The sequence below is a fragment of the Lissotriton vulgaris genome, chromosome 1_1, assembly GCF_964263255.1.
Source record: "Lissotriton vulgaris chromosome 1_1, aLisVul1.2, whole genome shotgun sequence".
In the NCBI taxonomy this organism is placed as follows: Eukaryota; Metazoa; Chordata; class Amphibia; order Caudata; family Salamandridae; genus Lissotriton; species Lissotriton vulgaris.
Window position 1 is genome coordinate 152,737,021 of NC_141685.1, and position 17,062 is coordinate 152,754,082.

The following is a 17,062-nucleotide window of genomic DNA, read 5'->3' on the forward strand; positions in this document are numbered from 1 at the left end:
GCATGCACAGGTGTCTCACAGTGCAGTAGGATACGGGTAGAATGCATGTGCAGTACAGATAAGTGCAGTGGTACTGATTGCTCACACTGCAGTAGTATGTAGAGCAGCATGCACAGATTCCTCACAGTACAGGAAGGTGCAGTGGAACATATTTACCATAGTGCAGCAATATACAGTCCAGAATGCTGAGATTCATCAGACTGCATTAAGAGGCAGTGCACACAGATAACTTACAGTGCAGTGAAATACAGTGCAGCACGCACAGACTCCTCACAGCGCAGTAAGATGCAGTGCAGCAGTGCACAGATCCCCTCTTTAACACACATGATGTCCACAAACACCCCCAGGGCCGGAAGGAAAGCCCCCTAGGGGCCCCGGATAGAAGAGCCCAGCTCAGCCCCAGGGGCCCCCGGATAGAAGGGCCCAGCTCAGCCCCAGGGCCCCTGGATAGAAGAGCCCAGCTCAGCCTCAGGGCCCCTGGATAGAAGAGCCCAGCTCAGCCCCAGGGGTCCTCAGATAGAAAAGCCCAGCTCAGCCCCAGGGGCCCCCGGATAGAAGAGCCCAGCTCAGCCCCAGAGGCTCCGGATAGAAGAGCCCAGCTCAGCCCCAGGGCCCTTGAATAGGAGAGCCCAGCTCAGCCCCAGGGGCCCCCGGATAGAAGAGCCCAGCTCAGCCCCAGGGCCCCCGAATAGAAGAGCGCAACTGAGCCCCAGGGCCCCCGAATAGAAGAGCCCAGCTCAGCCCCAGGGGCCCCTGGATAGAAGAGCCCAGCTCAGCCCCAGGGGCCCCCGGATAGAAGAGCCCAGCCCAGCCCCAGGGCCCCTGGATAGAAGAGCCCAGCTCAGCCCTAGGGGCCCCCCGATAGAAGAGCCCAGCTCAGCCCCAGGGGCCCCGGATAGAAGAGCCTAGCTCAGCCCCAGGGGCCCCTGGATAGAAGGGCCCAGCTCAGCCTCAGGACCCCGGATAGAAGAGCCCAGTTCAGCCCCAGGGGCCCGGATAGAAGAGCCCAGCTCAGCCCCAGGGGCCCTTGGAAAGAAGAGCCCAGCTTAGCCCCAGAGGCCCCCAGATAGAAGATCCCAGCTCAGCCCCAGGGCCCCCAAATAGAAGGGCCCAGCTCAGCACCAGGGGCCCCGGATAAAAGAGCCCAGCTCAGCCCCAGGGCCCCCGGATAGAAGAGCCCAGCTCAGCCCCAGAGGCTCCGGATAGAAGAGCCCAGCTCAGCCCCAGGGCCCTTGGATAGGAGAGCCCAGCTCAGCCCCAGGGGCCCCGGATAGAAGAGCCCAGCTCAGCCCCAGGGCCCCTGAATAGAAGAGCGCAACTGAGCCCCAGGGCCCCCGAATAGAAGAGCCCAGCTCAGCCCCAGGGCCCCTGGATAGAAGAGCCCAGCTCAGCCTCAGGGCCCCTGGATAGAAGAGCCCAGCTCAGCCCCAGGGGTCCTCAGATAGAAAAGCCCAGCTCAGCCCCAGGGGCCCCCGGATAGAAGAGCCCAGCTCAGCCCCAGAGGCTCCGGATAGAAGAGCCCAGCTCAGCCCCAGGGCCCTTGGATTGGAGAGCCCAGCTCAGCCCCAGGGGCCCCCGGATAGAAGAGCCCAGCTCAGCCCCAGGGCCCCCGAATAGAAGAGCGCAACTGAGCCCCAGGGCCCCCGAATAGAAGAGCCCAGCTCAGCCCCAGGGGCCCCTGGATAGAAGAGCCCAGCTCAGCCCCAGGGGCCCCCGGATAGAAGAGCCCAGCCCAGCCCCAGGGCCCCTGGATGGAAGAGCCCAGCTCAGCCCTAGGGGCCCCCCGATAGAAGAGCCCAGCTCAGCCCCAGGGGCCCCGGATAGAAGAGCCTAGCTCAGCCCCAGGGGCCCCTGGATAGAAGGGCCCAGCTCAGCGTCAGGGCCCCCGGATAGAAGAGCCCAGTTCAGCCCCAGGGGCCCGGATAGAAGAGCCCAGCTCAGCCCCAGGGGCCCTTGGAAAGAAGAGCCCAGCTTAGCCCCAGAGGCCCCCAGATAGAAGATCCCAGCTCAGCCCCAGGGCCCCCAAATAGAAGGGCCCAGCTCAGCACCAGGGGCCCCGGATAAAAGAGCCCAGCTCAGCCCCAGGGCCCCCGGATAGAAGAGCCCAGCTCAGCCCCAGAGGCTCCGGATAGAAGAGCCCAGCTCAGCCCCAGGGCCCTTGGATAGGAGAGCCTAGCTCAGCCCCAGGGGCCCCGGATAGAAGAGCCCAGCTCAGCCCCAGGGCCCCCGAATAGAAGAGCGCAACTGAGCCCCAGGGCCCCCGAATAGAAGAGCCCAGCTCAGCCCCAGGGGCCCCTGGATAGAAGAGCCCAGCTCAGCCCCAGGGGCCCCCGGATAGAAGAGCCCAGCTCAGCCCCAGAGGCTCCGGATAGAAGAGCCCAGCTCAGCCCCAGGGCCCTTGGATAGGAGAGCCCAGCTCAGCCCCAGGGGCCCCGGATAGAAGAGCTCAGCTCAGCCCCAGGGCCCCCGAATAGAAGAGCGCAACTGAGCCCCAGGGCCCCCGAATAGAAGAGCCCAGCTCAGCCCCAGGGGCCCCTGGATAGAAGAGCCCAGCTCAGCCCCAGGGGCCCCCGGATAGAAGAGCCCAGCCCAGCCCCAGGGCCCCTGGATAGAAGAGCCCAGCTCAGCCCTAGGGGCCCCCCGATAGAAGAGCCCAGCTCAGCCCCAGGGGCCCCGGATAGAAGAGCCTAGCTCAGCCCCAGGGGCCCCTGGATAGAAGGGCCCAGCTCAGCCTCAGGGCCCCCGGATAGAAGAGCCCAGTTCAGCCCCAGGGGCCCGGATAGAAGAGCCCAGCTCAGCCCCAGGGGCCCTTGGAAAGAAGAGCCCAGCTTAGCCCCAGAGGCCCCCAGATAGAAGATCCCAGCTCAGCCCCAGGGCCCCCAAATAGAAGGGCCCAGCTCAGCACCAGGGGCCCCGGATAAAAGAGCCCAGCTCAGCCCCAGGGCCCCCCGGATAGAAGAGCCCAGCTCAGCCCCAGAGGCTCCGGATAGAAGAGCCCAGCTCAGCCCCAGGGCCCTTGGATAGGAGAGCCCAGCTCAGCCCCAGTGGCCCCCGGATAGCAGAGCCCAGCTCAGCCCCAGGGCCCCCGAATAGAAGAGCGCAACTGAGCCCCAGGGCCCCCGAATAGAAGAGCCCAGCTCAGCCCCAGGGGCCCCTGGATAGAAGAGCCCAGCTCAGCCCCAGGGGCCCCCGGATAGAAGAGCCCAGCTCAGCCCCAGGGCCTCTGGATAGAAGAGCCCAGCTCAGCCCTAGGGGCCCCCCGATAGAAGAGCCCAGCTCAGCCCCAGGGGCCCCGGATAGAAGAGCCTAGCTCAGCCCCAGGGGCCCTTGGATAGAAGGGCCCAGCTCAGCCTCAGGGCCCCCGGATAGAAGAGCCCAGTTCAGCCCCAGGGGCCCGGATAGAAGAGCCCAGCTCAGCCCCAGGGGCCCTTGGAAAGAAGAGCCCAGCTTAGCCCCAGAGGCCCCCAGATAGAAGATCCCAGCTCAGCCCCAGGGCCCTCAAATAGAAGGGCCCAGCTCAGCACCAGGGGCCCCGGATAAAAGAGCCCAGCGCAGCCCCAGGGGCCCCCGGATAGAAGGGCCCAGCTCAGCCTCAGGGCCCCCGGACAGAAGAGCCCAGCTCAGCCCCAGGGGCCCCCGGATAGAAGAGCCCAGCTCAGCCCCAGGGGCCCCTGGATAGAAGTGCCCAGCTTAGCCCCAGAGGCCCCCGGATAGAAGAGCCCAGCTCAGCCCCAGGGGCCCCCAGATAGAAGAGCCCATCTCAGCCCGGCTCCTGCAGAGATTCCCTCTATCAGTCTATTTCTACAAACACAGCAGAAGGTGCTGACAATCTCCTACCTGAGCAGAGACCTGAGCAGAAACCTGTCCAGGCTCTCTCCTCCCCCTGGGGCTTGGGGGAGGGGCAGATATGAGGTCTGGGAGGGGGCTGATCTGGGATCTGAGGGGGGGGGGCAGATCTGGGGTCTGAGAGGGTCGGAAGATGAAGGTAACTGCCCACCAGACAGGGGTGCCTTTACAGCTCTGGAGCAGGCTGAACACACCAGGAGAGGACGGAAGTGATGTCAGCATCGCTGCTGGTGCTGTTTTTGCCACCGCTGACCCGGAAGAGGAAACCCTTCTCCTTTCATCCAATATGCAGTTCAGTGGGTTTCATCAGCAGGCGAGGAGCGTCCTCTGGTGGCCGCTGATGGAACAGCTGCCTCCAGGCTCCAGCATTGAATATTTCACATAAGCAAGCATTTATACCTATAAAGAACTGGGGTTTTAGATTTTTAGATGTTACAGACAGGGTTGACACCTAAAACCAGCTGAGATGGCAACACTAGTCACAGACATGGATTGTTTTAAGACACACAATACAAAAATGGCATTTACAATCCAGCACGCCACGCAGATGCAGCATTACTAGGCTGTCAGGGCGATGGATATGCAGTTTGTTTTAACTTTAGGGATTATTCATCTTGGGGAATCTTGGTTGTGTTAATGTATTTTTATTATTGCATTGGCTGGTCTCTTTTAAAGCGGGCTTGAGTGGGAACCTGACTCATGCACAATCTAATATTTAAACACAGAGTTATATAATCTTTGTTTTGGGTGAGTGTCCCAGATGGTATTTATGTATTATGTATACACAGCGTGATTGCGAGAGTGCTTGCATTAATTCAGGAGTGGAGTTTGAAGTGTGATGGTATTTATGTATTATGCATACACAGCGTGATTGCGAGAGTGCTTGCATTAATTCAGGAGTGGAGTTTGAAGTGTGATGGTATTTATGTATTATGTATACACAGCGTGATTGCGAGAGTGCTTGCATTAATTCAGAAGTGGAGTTTGAAGTGTGATGGTATTTATGTATTATGTATACACAGCGTGATTGCGAGAGTGCTTGCATTAATTCAGGAGTGGAGTTTGAAGTGTGATGGTATTTATGTATTATGTATACACAGCGTGATTGCGAGAGTGCTTGCATTGATTCAGGAGTGGAGTTTGAAGTGTGATGGTATTTATGTATTATGTATACACAGCGTGATTGCGAGAGTGCTTGCATTGATTCAGGAGTGGAGTTTGAAGTGTGATGGTATTTATGTATTATGTATACACAGCGTGATTGCGAGAGTGCTTGCATTGATTCAGGAGTGGAGTTTTAAGTGTGATGGTATTTATGTATTATGTATACACAGCGTGATTGCGAGAGTGCTTGCATTGATTCAGGAGTGGAGTTTGAAGTGTGATGGTATTTATGTATTATGTATACACAGCGTGATTGCGAGAGTGCTTGCATTGATTCAGGAGTGGAGTTTGAAGTGTGATGGTATTTATGTATTATGTATACACAGCGTGATTGCGGGAGTGCTTGCATTAATTCAGGAGTGGAGTTTGAAGTGTGATGGTATTTATGTATTATGTATACACAGCGTGATTGCGAGAGTGGTTGCATTAATTCAGGAGTGGAGTTTTAAGTGTGATTATATATTGAAAATTTCTGCATGAAATACAGATTGTGAGGATGGATTTTGGATAAAACTGACCAGGATTCAACCACTTGGATGTTTCATAGTTGGGGACTTTTCCACAGGTTTCTTGCGAAATAGGACCGGCTGGGTACCTTCCATTTAGGGGAGATGGCTGACACAAATTTAAGGAAACCCACCCCTTCCATAAATGAAAAAGGGAGAAGGTCCATTGCTAACATTTTAGCAAGCTTCGCATTGTACAACCGTGCCTTTGGGTGGTTGCGTTGGAACTGCCCCTCCAACCTAAGCATGCTGTTAATGGTAGGATGGATTACTTTCCTTTGTGGTGCTGTTGTTTTCATTAACCCACTTAGGCTCATGCTTCAAAAGAAACTGAGATCTCTGCCTGTCCAGATGCGGGCCAGCGTGTTGGTGTAGAGGAGATTTATCCAGTGCAGTATTTATGAACCTAGTTTCACGCACATAAGCACTTTCGTTAAGTAAAACTACCCCAACTCAACCCATTGAAGTTGGGCATGAAGAAACAGGGGACGATATTATTGCGGTGGAAGGTGAAGAAGAGGGAGGCATTTCTAGACCTGTCCTCAGTAGTGTAGTGGTACCGCCCACATCCTGCTCAGCAACATCTGAGTGGCACCGCAGTAAGAGCCATACTCAGGATAAGACACCACCCTTAGTCATGGACCTGTTCGCTGGCCTGTTTCGTTCGCAGGACCCAGCAGTCGGTATACGGAGTGGGCCAAATTGGGAGGCCATATCAATGTATGCTGATGATGCATTTGTGTACCTCAGGAATGTGTAGGCGATCTACCACAGGTGATGGATGTTCTAGACGTTTTTGGTAGGACTTCTGGACTGAGGCTAAATTGGACCAAATCCAACTTATATCCCAAGCGCAAACTCACAACTTAGAACAGGAAGTGCTGCCCCAATTAGCACTGGGGTGGCACGCTGACATCTTCAGGTATTTAGGGGTGAACTTACCACACCGATGATGAACTTATACTGGGCAACTTAGGTGATGTCCAATGTTAGCAGCTCCCTGTCGTTTTGGGGCTCCCTGCCACTATCGACCCATGGGTAGAGTGGAAGTTGCAAAAATGCTGTTAATACATTTATACTGATTTTCGACACCTCTAGTTTACCCGCCTCAGCGCTTCTTCAGGACATTGGACTCTGTTTCTGTTCTTATGGACTTAATCTGGGGAGCGGGCCACAAGAGAGTCGTGCTTCGCAAACTATACTCTACCTTGGAAGGGAATGGGGGGATGTACATATAAAAGACAAATAAAGAACTACAAACTACTGTGTGACTTGGAAGACGATTATTTCTCAATACAGCCCTTGATTGTGATCTTGTTACAGTTCTCACATTATCATCCGCACTAGAAAAGATGGGAGCATGGTGCGTAGGTAGAGCAAAACAGTGGAAGTCACACATTTCAATACAGTTTATTAAAAATGGACAAAGAACTTTAAGATTCAAACCAAGTTTAGATCAAAAAGAAAATGTAATAATTATTCAGAAGCAAAATTAAAAGGTGGGCTGTGATGTAAGGCTCATTAATTAGCAAAAACAACTGTCAAAACCAAACAAAAAGGTAAATGAATAAAAAACAAGCAGATCCACTGAATCAATCAGGAAGTCACCTACAAAATTGTAGTTGACTTCGGCAGCTATGCTCGAGAGGGCAAAGATAAGTTTAGTCTCTGGTGATGATTAACACTGGAATTTGATGCAAGGTTTTTGGCTGAATCAGTCTCAGAAGGTGATGAGCTGCACAGAAGTGGCTTGAAGTGCAAAATTCCCACAGAGTAGAGTTGGGTCATCAAGTTGAACCTGAATCCACGGCCATCAAAATATGTGAAACTTCAAGCAATTACAACAGCTGCCAAGTTATGGAGATGGTTCAAGGTTGATGATAAGAGCCAAAGCATGGAACGTGGCAGGCCTGAGGCATGGTTAAAGGGATAGAAGGTTCTATTTGAAACAAAAAGATGATGGAAATAGGCCACTCATGTGGATATTTGTAATAAGAGGCCATGTCCCATTGGAACAGAAATCATTAGGACTATTTAGGGTGGGGCCACAAATGGTTTGCATATGGTTGGCCTTGTCTTTAGTGGCACGGAGAATAGAAAATGATGTGGCGGGATGTTGCCAAGATTAACTACCAGTCCACCCATCACCTTTAGTGTTTCTCAATGATCAGCCCTACGTGGTACAGACATGAACAGATATTGGTCCCATAGAGACCTACGACAAAGGGACTTCTGCTATAGCCCCCTGGTGAGGCTCGTTAACACTGGAAACAGTTTGAAGTTACTTGCATTCCAGATCCTAGCAGCGTGGCCTCAAAGTTCAGGATCGAATGGCCTTTGTGGGTCAGTCATTGCTTATAAACACTTAGGGAACAAAACACACTGAATGGAATGAGGCCACAAATAGTTACAAAAGAATGAGGTTAATTCAAGCATTTCCATCCCTCGCTATGCGCTGTTCTCAGTAGACATATTGTTGGACAATCAATGGATTGATGTCTTTGTGGCTGCTTCATGTAAATGTTTTGCAATGCTGAAAGCTCCTCCTCAGGGTTGACAGTGAGCACCTTTTATTCTCCCACATTGTCTCTCTTATGTGGAAAGTTACATTTACAGCTGAAGTTTTTGTCACATTGAGAGCACGGGTCATTTTCTTTCACGTCGTGGGTTCTCTCTTGTTGAATGAAACTGAATCTCCAGCAGACCCTTCCCTGGCATTTACAACAATTACAAGGATTTTTCCAGGTAAGTTCTCACAGGTTGAGTGGGACCAGATTTCCGACTGAAACTTTTCCAGCATTCAGAGAGCTAAGAAAGTTTTTCCCCAGTGTGAGTTCTCTCATGTCTAGTGAGAGTTGTTTTCAATCTGAAGCTTTTGTGGCATTCAGGGCACTGATATGGTTTATGCCCAGTGTGGGTCCTTTCATGCACAGTAAGGTTGGATTTCTGACCAAAGCTTTTTTGGCATTCAGAGCACTGATACTGTTTGAGCCCAGTATGGATTCTCTCATGTAGAGTTAAACCGGATTTGTGATAGAAACCTTTTTGGCATTCAGAACACTGATACCGTTTATGCCCAGTGTGGGTTTTTTCATGTACAGTAAGGTTGTATTTCTGACTGAAGCTTTTACAGCATTCAGAGCACTGATAAGGTTTTTGTCCAGTGTGGGTCCTTTCATGAGCAGTAAGGCTGGATTTATGACTGAAGCTTTTACAGCATTCAGAGCACTGATAAGGTTTTTGCCCAGTGTGAGTTCTCTCATGGTGAGTGAGAGTTATTTTCCGACTGAAGCTTTTCTGGCATTTAGGGCACTGATAGGGTTTGAGCCCAGTATGGATTCTCTCATGTTGAGTTAAACCGGATTTGTGATAGAAACCTTTTTGGCATTCAGAACACTGATACGGTTTATGCCCAGTGTGGGTTCTTTCATGTGCAGTAAGGCTGTATTTTTGACTGAAGCTTTTATAGCATTCAGAGCATTGATAAGGTTTTTGTCCAGTGTGGGTCCTTTCATGTACAGTAAGGCTGGCTTTATGACTGAAGCTTTTATAGCATTTAGAGCACTGATAAGGTTTTTGTCCAGTGTGGGTTCTTTCATGTGCAGTAAGTCTGGATTTACGATTGAAGCTTTTCTGGCACTCAGAGCACTGATAAGGTTTTTGGCCAGTGTGAGTTCCCTGATGGTGAATCAGACTGCAACTAAAACTGAAGCTTTTTTGGCATGTGGAGCACTGATACGGTTTATGCCCAGTGTGGGTTCTTTCATGTGAAGTGAGATTGGATTTGGTACTGAAGCTTTTACAGCATTCAGAGCACTGATACGGTTTAAGCCCAGTGTGGGTTCTTTCATGTACCGTAAGGCTGGATTTGTAATTGAAGACTTTCTGGCATTCGGGACACTGATAGGGTTTTCGTCCAACGATAGTTTTCTCATGTTTAGTGAGGTGGGATTGATGACTAAAGCTGTTCTCACATTCATTGCTCTTATTAGAGTTGTTTGTTTCTCCAAGTTGGGTTTGTTCCTGGGTACATGCCATCTTAAGACTAAATTTGATTTCTGATCATGTACTTGTTTATGTTACAACTCAGCATTAACTTCTAAAATACATTTCAGATGCTCATCTTAACATATGTATTTTAACTAATGATAGTTTTTACCTGGAGATCATGTTCCTACCTTTAAAGGCACCTATCTAACTTGTCTTATTAACTTTTCACTGAGGAGCCCCTTGTATTGATTAAGAGACCTCTCATGGATTCATTTTCTCCAAGTTATGCCCGGGTGAATTCTCTCAAGTTTAATTAGTCTCATTTAGTGATTCTAGTTTATCACATTTGATTTAATGAGTTTTAAAAGCACTGGTAAGGTCTTTGGGCTTTAGTGTTTGACTGTTAGGTATGTTTTTTCATACAAGTAATGACAGATGATTAGGGCATGTCAGGGTGGTTTATGAATTATCAATAGCGTAACACTGGCCCCTTTTATACTTTCTGTCAGTATATGCTTTTTTGCTCAGTGACTAAGACAGGTACATGATCCACTTTGGAGTTACAGGACCCTTTGAAACCACTGGGATCAACCTCAAGAGACAGAGTTGGTGGGGGAAAATCTTCCTATATTGGAAATGGTAAGCCAGCATCTTGGGTGAATTGACATCTGAGAAAGCGTATTTACAATGACTTTCTTTTAAACAACCTTTTCTCTCCTCTCATCTTCAGGAGACAGAGACAAAAGCTTGCTCTTGTAAACCGAGGATATTAGTCTTTTTGACGGTTCTGTCACATCACAACACGTCTACGGATGCTGATCTGTTGTGGAGGGTTTGCGTCTCCAAAGCATTTCTCATAAACCATCAAACAGAATTTACAACACTGAGTATTCCCATGCGCACTGCGTGGGCATCAATTGTGGCCAATGTTCTCCTCAATTTCAGTTACTGACACTTGCTAAACATTTATGGTCATTTTCCTTTAGGGATTTGACAACTTTCACATTCACCAGTTTCTTCTGCTCCAACATCCTCACCATTCCTGGTACATAGAATGTGTTTCTTCTCAAGAGCTCAAGAATGTTTTAACTTTCCTTGTGTTTCTCCAAATTTAAACCTTCTTTTTTCTGTTCATGCTTCAGTCACCTGTAGAAACGGAGTCAGAAATTGTAAATGAACACAAAGAAAAAATATTTATGACCTTATGCTTTGCACAAAGAATATATTGACAAAAACAAGCCAGGAAATCAGTTGAGTATCATTTCTGATAGTGGTGAAACAGCTCGGGGACACTGTAAATCGGGAGCTTCGGATCACTGGAGCTCATGGATGTGAGAGAAAACGTAATTACTATTTAAGAAAGAAACACAAGTTGCACATATATTGTGACACAGATTCTCAGCAGCAGCCAACACTATCAAGTTACAATTTCTGTGGCAAAGGCTGGCATCACAATGAGATATTTGTAATACTTTTAATGAATTATCTCCTGTCCACCTAGACTGTTAATCTATTCCTTTTTCCAGTGCTCTAGGAAGGGACATTTTATTGAAGAAAGGATTTAGCTTTGTTGTAATCACTGCTTTAAATGCCACTGTAGACTGACGCTGTGTCCAGTTAGCTCAGTGGAATTCACTATTTCAAATGTGCGGATGATAAGGACTTACTTGGTGCCCAGAACTCATCACACTCCTCCGACAGGACCCAGGCACTGCAACACCTGAAAAAGAGAAAAAACAGCACAACAATAAAGGAAACAAAAAAGAGTCTAGAAAAGAAAAATACAAAACAGAAGAAAGAGAAAAAAGGCTATCTTCCACTCTCACCACATGTTCCTGAGCAAGATACTGTGCAGCAGATGCTTGTAAACCCATAAGTTAATTCTAAAGACAGTGCCCCCAAGGTCAGCACTAGGTGCAGCTCCACCGGTTGCATCACCCTAAAGCAAGCCTTGTGTGCATGTGCCTTCACACACATATACTGTGTCTTTTGCTTGTAGTAGATAAGACAGAAAAGGATAGTTTAGGAGGACATAAAGAGATGGAAGTTAGATCAAGAGAGAAAAGACGCCGAAAGAACAGTCAGAGGGGGGAGAGTATCACGTGGTGTAGAGGAGGAGACAAATGTGCCAATAGTTAAGGAACTGCTGGGCAAAACCGACCTAAAAAGGAATCGTACCTGCACTACACCCCCAACATTTCCAGGAGGAATGTGGCTCCATCATAATATTATCAGAAATTTGATAACAACAAGAATAGTGGGGGGCGTGGCCAAGCAGCATGGCCGACAGGACGTGAGCTCCACCAGCTCCGTCCCGAAGACCGACAAAATCCTGTAAATTACCCGTGCCCGGGCTGTCTCGCTAACAGAGAAGCGTGTCGGAAGGTGATCTCACCCGACTGAGACCCCTGAGCCGAAGAAGAGATCCCGAATCCCTCCGTGAGCGGTGAAGAAGATACAGCTGGAGGTGGCGGCGACGCGCTGAATCACGCGACGCCGCGGTCTGGGCCTACACTGTGGAGCCACCCAGGGCTGACGAACTGAGCGGACCCCCGGTGGGCACCATCGCTTTCTCCGTGACTACCAGGGAGAGGGTGGAGAGGCGGAAGGCAGCGGCTCGGAGACCCTGATGATTGGGGGTGATGATGGAGATGGGACGGAGGCGCCGTCCATCTTGAATTGCGCTCCTGCGGCGGAGCTCTGATCCATACACTGATGCTGCCTGGGACTGCCTGCCTGGCCTTCGGAGAGCCTGCACCCAACGGCGGAAGGCGTGAGTGCTGATGCCCTAACCCCTGCTTGAGGCGTGTGGTGAGTGTGGAGACCCCGGGTTGCTGGGTGCTTGACCGGGACTGGCCTCTTCGCTGTCCCCTGCGAGAGCTGAGTGCTTGCTTCCCTCCCTCCCGGACTACGGACTGCATTCCGGTTCTGCCTTTCATCGCCCTGCTGCCCTCCGGGGGAAACGGGGAGCAGCGCCGCTGGAGATACGTTTACGCTGCGCCCCTCCCCCACTCGCCCGCCATTTTAACTACTGTATTAGGCGGCCTTCAAGTGGAGCTGCAGACGCTTGTGGCGGAGTGTACCACTATCACTGCCTGCCCTGATCTTTGGAGCCTGAGAACTGCCCTGCTGCTGACTGGAGGTGGAGAGGGACGCGGAGCGAGGAGGTGGTTGTGCCCGCGGTCCCGATTGTCCTGATCCCTGCTACCTCGGGGGGGTGCTCGATCCTGGTCTCCACTGCACTCTCAGGGTTAGGGGGAGACGGGTGCACGCTCCTCCCGTTCAGCCCTGATTGCTGGATCGGCTGGACTGCCTTGGGCCCTGCCTGCGCTGCATTACCTGTGGGCCCGGGTGTGGCATCGCTGCATCTGCTGTCCCTGGCCCAGGCCGGGTCGGTGGGTCCTCTCTGACCGACGAGGCTTAGGGTGCACACCTTGGAACATACTGACTTGCACCAGTTGATATGGCGGCCCGCAAAGATTGTAGCGCGAAGGCCTCCCAGCCTAATACAATCGTGCAGTACACTACCCCTCGCCTGCAGCCGCAAAGGATCACACGGCAGACGGGACCCGACGACAGGGGTGAAGGTCCTGCGGAACCGTCTAGAGCTGAAATCCTCAAGGCTATTCAGGGTTCCCACTCTGCCCTGGAACGTCAGATAGAGACGGTCTCTATAGATGTTAACCTTCTGCAGACAGACCTCCGCAAAGTGGCAGACAAGGTTTCAGACGCAGAGGGCAATATCACTCAACTGCAGGGAGAGGTTGCCTCTCTGCAAAAATCCCTCGCCCAACTTACCTCTACTACCCGTGTATTGGAAAGGCGTGCCGAGGACGCGGAAGGGAGGGCGCGCCGGAGCAACATAAGGGTCCTGGGAGTACCGGAACGATTGGAGGCGGGGAACCCTGAACGCTTCCTAGAGACTTGGATCCGCACGCATCTATGCCCGACTGGATTGTCCAGCGTCTTCATAGTGGAGCGGGCACATAGAGCCCTAGTGCCCCCTCCGCGGCCGTGGGAGGCTCCTAGAGCCCTCATCGCAAAGATTCTGAACTACAAGGACCGCGACTATATCCTCAGAGCAGCAAGAGAAACAGGGCCCCTCGTGATTGAGAACAGTTGCGTGTCAATTTACCCTGACTATACTCAACAAGTACAGGAACAAAGGAAATCCTACTTGGGAGTTAAACAAAAACTTCGTGAAATGAAGCTTCAGTATATGCTTTTATATCCTGCAAACTTAAGGTACTTTCCCAAGGCCGTGCACATTTCTTTGAGATGCCAGTGGAGGTGTGGGAGTGGCTTGAGATCAGGGGGGATGATCTACCCCCGGGTGAGCGAGGGGGCTCACGTGAAACTTGGGGGACCAGGCCACAGAAGAGGCGCCGTGGTAGAAGAGGACGCCGTTCTGGGTCCCGTGGATCTCCTGAGGCTCGGCCTACGATGGGGGCAGATGGAGCTTTACATATGGAAGCCTCGCCGACCAGGGCAGGCTCGAGTTCAGCCGGGGCTCCTGTTCCTGGTGAGATTTTGGTACCGGACACTTTGCAGGAAACACCGCTGAATACAGACTCTACGGCTCCTTGGTCCCGGAGACGGCCCTACCTGCATCGGGGTTGGAATAATTTCTTGCCTTGCCTTGGAAGTGCCTTTCTGTAAAGCTGTCCTCCAATTGTGTGACCCTACATTAACTAACAATTTGATGGGCCATCACATCCCGTCCTTGTCGTTGGGGCTTTTTCAAATAATGGATAGTGCCAGAGGTCTGGTGCCCTTGTGGCCTGAGATGCGGGGGGAGGAGGGTGGGGCTGCCTATAATCTTGAGTGATATCATGTCCGCACTGCAGGCAGAGTTGAGAGGACATGCCCGGGGATTTTTTCTTAGGATCATTACGTCTTTCGGGGAGCTGGGAGGGAAGGTTGGTGGGGTTGCTTTGTTGTGTGTGAGTGTGTGTCGAGCGTGTTGTATGGGGTGGCTGTGCTCGTCCTGGCACTGGCGGGGGAAGGGCAGGGTGGCGTTTCTGTTTGTTGCTATCCTATTGCTCGTGGGTGGGGGCTGAGGGTGTTCTTGCAAAAGTTCCGTTTTTTGGGGTTGTTGGGGGTGGGGTGGGGTTCATGACAAAGGTGATACTGGCATTATGTGCACATTGTTTCCGATATGTTGGGAGCTCATCCCGAGAGCTGCACCCCCAGATTTACATATAGTGGGGGCCACGTGGAGGCGGTTCAGGTTGCACCTACACTGTAGCTCAAATGGGCGTAATCACAGGCCATGGGTTTTAAATTTTTAACGTGGAATGTGCGTGGCTTAGGCACTTGCACCAAGAGACACAGGGTCCTCACCTTCCTTAAACGCCATGGGGTCTCAGTTGCTTGTTTACAGGAGACCCATCTAGACGACGACCGCGCACAGCGGCTGTCCAGGAAATGGAGAGGCCAGATTTTCCATTCCTCCTACTCTACATATGCTAGGGGGGGTCCTCATTTGGGTGGCCCCAGGGATTCCTTGTGCTGTTCAATATGTAGATGCAGATGTGGAAGGCAGATACATATTACTGAGGCTCAGATTAGACGACAAAGAACTCCTGCTCCTTAACACGTATGCCCCGAACACTGATGACCCGGCCTTCTTTTCTCAGATACAGGATCTTGTGGCTCAGAGTCTGGACGCACCCCTCCTTTGGTTTGGGGATTTCAATTGCATACTGTATCATGAGCTGGTCCGTCACCCGCCCAGAGCGGCCCCTAAGCCCCGTATGACGGCGCGCTTACAGGAAGTGATGCACAATCTCGGGGCAATAGACGTGTGGCGTACCTGCCACCCCACCCAGAAGCTTTACACATGTTACACTCCGACGCACGGCACACATAGTAGACTAGACCGTGTGCTTGCGGCTAACCTTACCTCTTCTCTTACATTGACGGTTACCCATCAGGCCCGATACCTGTCGGACCATGCCCCGGTAACATGCGTGGCGCAGTGGCCTGATCGCGCTGCACGTCCACGCACGTGGAGACTGCCGGCTGACCTGCTTCAAGATCAGGTGGCCAGAGAACATGTGGCGACGTCACTGTCAAACTACTTGGAACTCAACTGGGGGGGAGATGAACTACCCTACTCCACCAAGTGGGAGGCACTAAAGGCAGTAGTGCGTGGCACGTGTATGAGCCTGTCGTATGGGGTCAGGAAACAATTGCGGAAGCTGCGCTTCAACGCGGACAGTCTCGGTCAGATCCGGACGCGTTAGATCAACAGGCGGAGAAAGATGCCTTGGTATCGATACACGACATACTCACACGGCTTGACAAATTTACACTGGGCCAGTACAGACAACGTCTCCATCGTGAAGGAGATAAGTCTGGCCGCTTGTTAGCCTGGATACTTCGTCGAGAGTTCGCACCTGAAAGGATAGTAGCCCTACGGAACATCAGTGGCGTTATGGTCCACTCTGAAGCTGACGTCTTCGCAGTCCTTAGAGGCCATCTGCAAACCGTACATGAGGCTGACCCATTGATATCGGAGGATGTCTATCACTCGTATCTTGAAGACCTCCACCTTCAGACCCTACCGGATGCTGTGGTGAAGGAACTTGATGCAAGGCTGACACTGGTGAGATTACTGCGGCGATAGCCGCCCTCCCCCGTGCTAAGACCCCCGGCGGGGATGGATATCCGGCTGAGTTCTATCATACCTTCGGACATGTCCTGGCCTCCCCCTCTTACAAGTCTACAATGAGGCTTTGCGTACTGGTACCCTTCCACCCACCATGAATCAGGGAGAGGTATGTATGATCTTGAAACCGGCAGGATACAAAACTGACCCCGCAGCATATCGCCCTATCACGTTGATGAATTGGATGCAAAAATCCTCACTAAATTACTAGCCACTCGCCTTGCCCCACTCATGACTCGGCTCGTCCACTCCGACCAGTGCGGATTTATCCCGGGTCGTAACACGGCGATGAACTTGCGTCGCCTGAATGACATATTGCATGAGGTGCGGGGACGGGAGGGTCCTCACGTGTTGGTCTCAGTTGATTTGGCCAAAGCCTTTGATACGGTGCACTGGGGATATCTAATGCAAGTGCTCCGGAAAATGGGGTTCGGACCTGGATTTCGCGATTGGATCCGGGTGCTCTACAGGGCGCCCTGAGCCAGGGTGCGCCTGAGATCGGCCCGTTCCGACGAGTGGTCATTGGGGAGGGGCACCCGGCAGGGCTGTCCCCTCTCCCCCCTCCTATTTGCTCTTGTGATTGAGCCCCTGGCCGTCTCGAACTGCAGGACTGGGGTATGGTGGTGGGTGACACTACCAATGTAGTCTCCCTCTACGCCGATGATGCGCTTTTCTATCTAACTTCCCCAGTGGAGGCCATCCCCGCCTTGTTGCGGCTCTTGGACCGATTTGGAGCAGCCTCTGGGTTGCGTATAAATCTCAACAAGTCTCTGGTATTGTCCCGGACCCAGATACGGATCCCCACCATTTGGGCCTCCGCTACGAGCGACTGGCATTCTGGTACTTGGGCATTCAGGTGGCCGCCTCTGAAGAGACTCTCCTG

At 51.8% G+C, this 17,062-nt stretch overlaps 1 protein-coding gene and 1 pseudogene across 1 annotated transcript in view; both read right to left on the minus strand.

Annotated features, from left to right (window-relative positions):
* The window catches only part of LOC147737905 (uncharacterized), a 56,540-nt pseudogene extending 46,969 nt beyond the window's left edge, over positions 1–9,571 (minus strand).
* LOC147737899 (uncharacterized) overlaps positions 1–17,062 on the minus strand; it is a 610,977-nt gene that overhangs the window by 510,975 nt on the left and 82,940 nt on the right. The window lies entirely within an intron of this gene.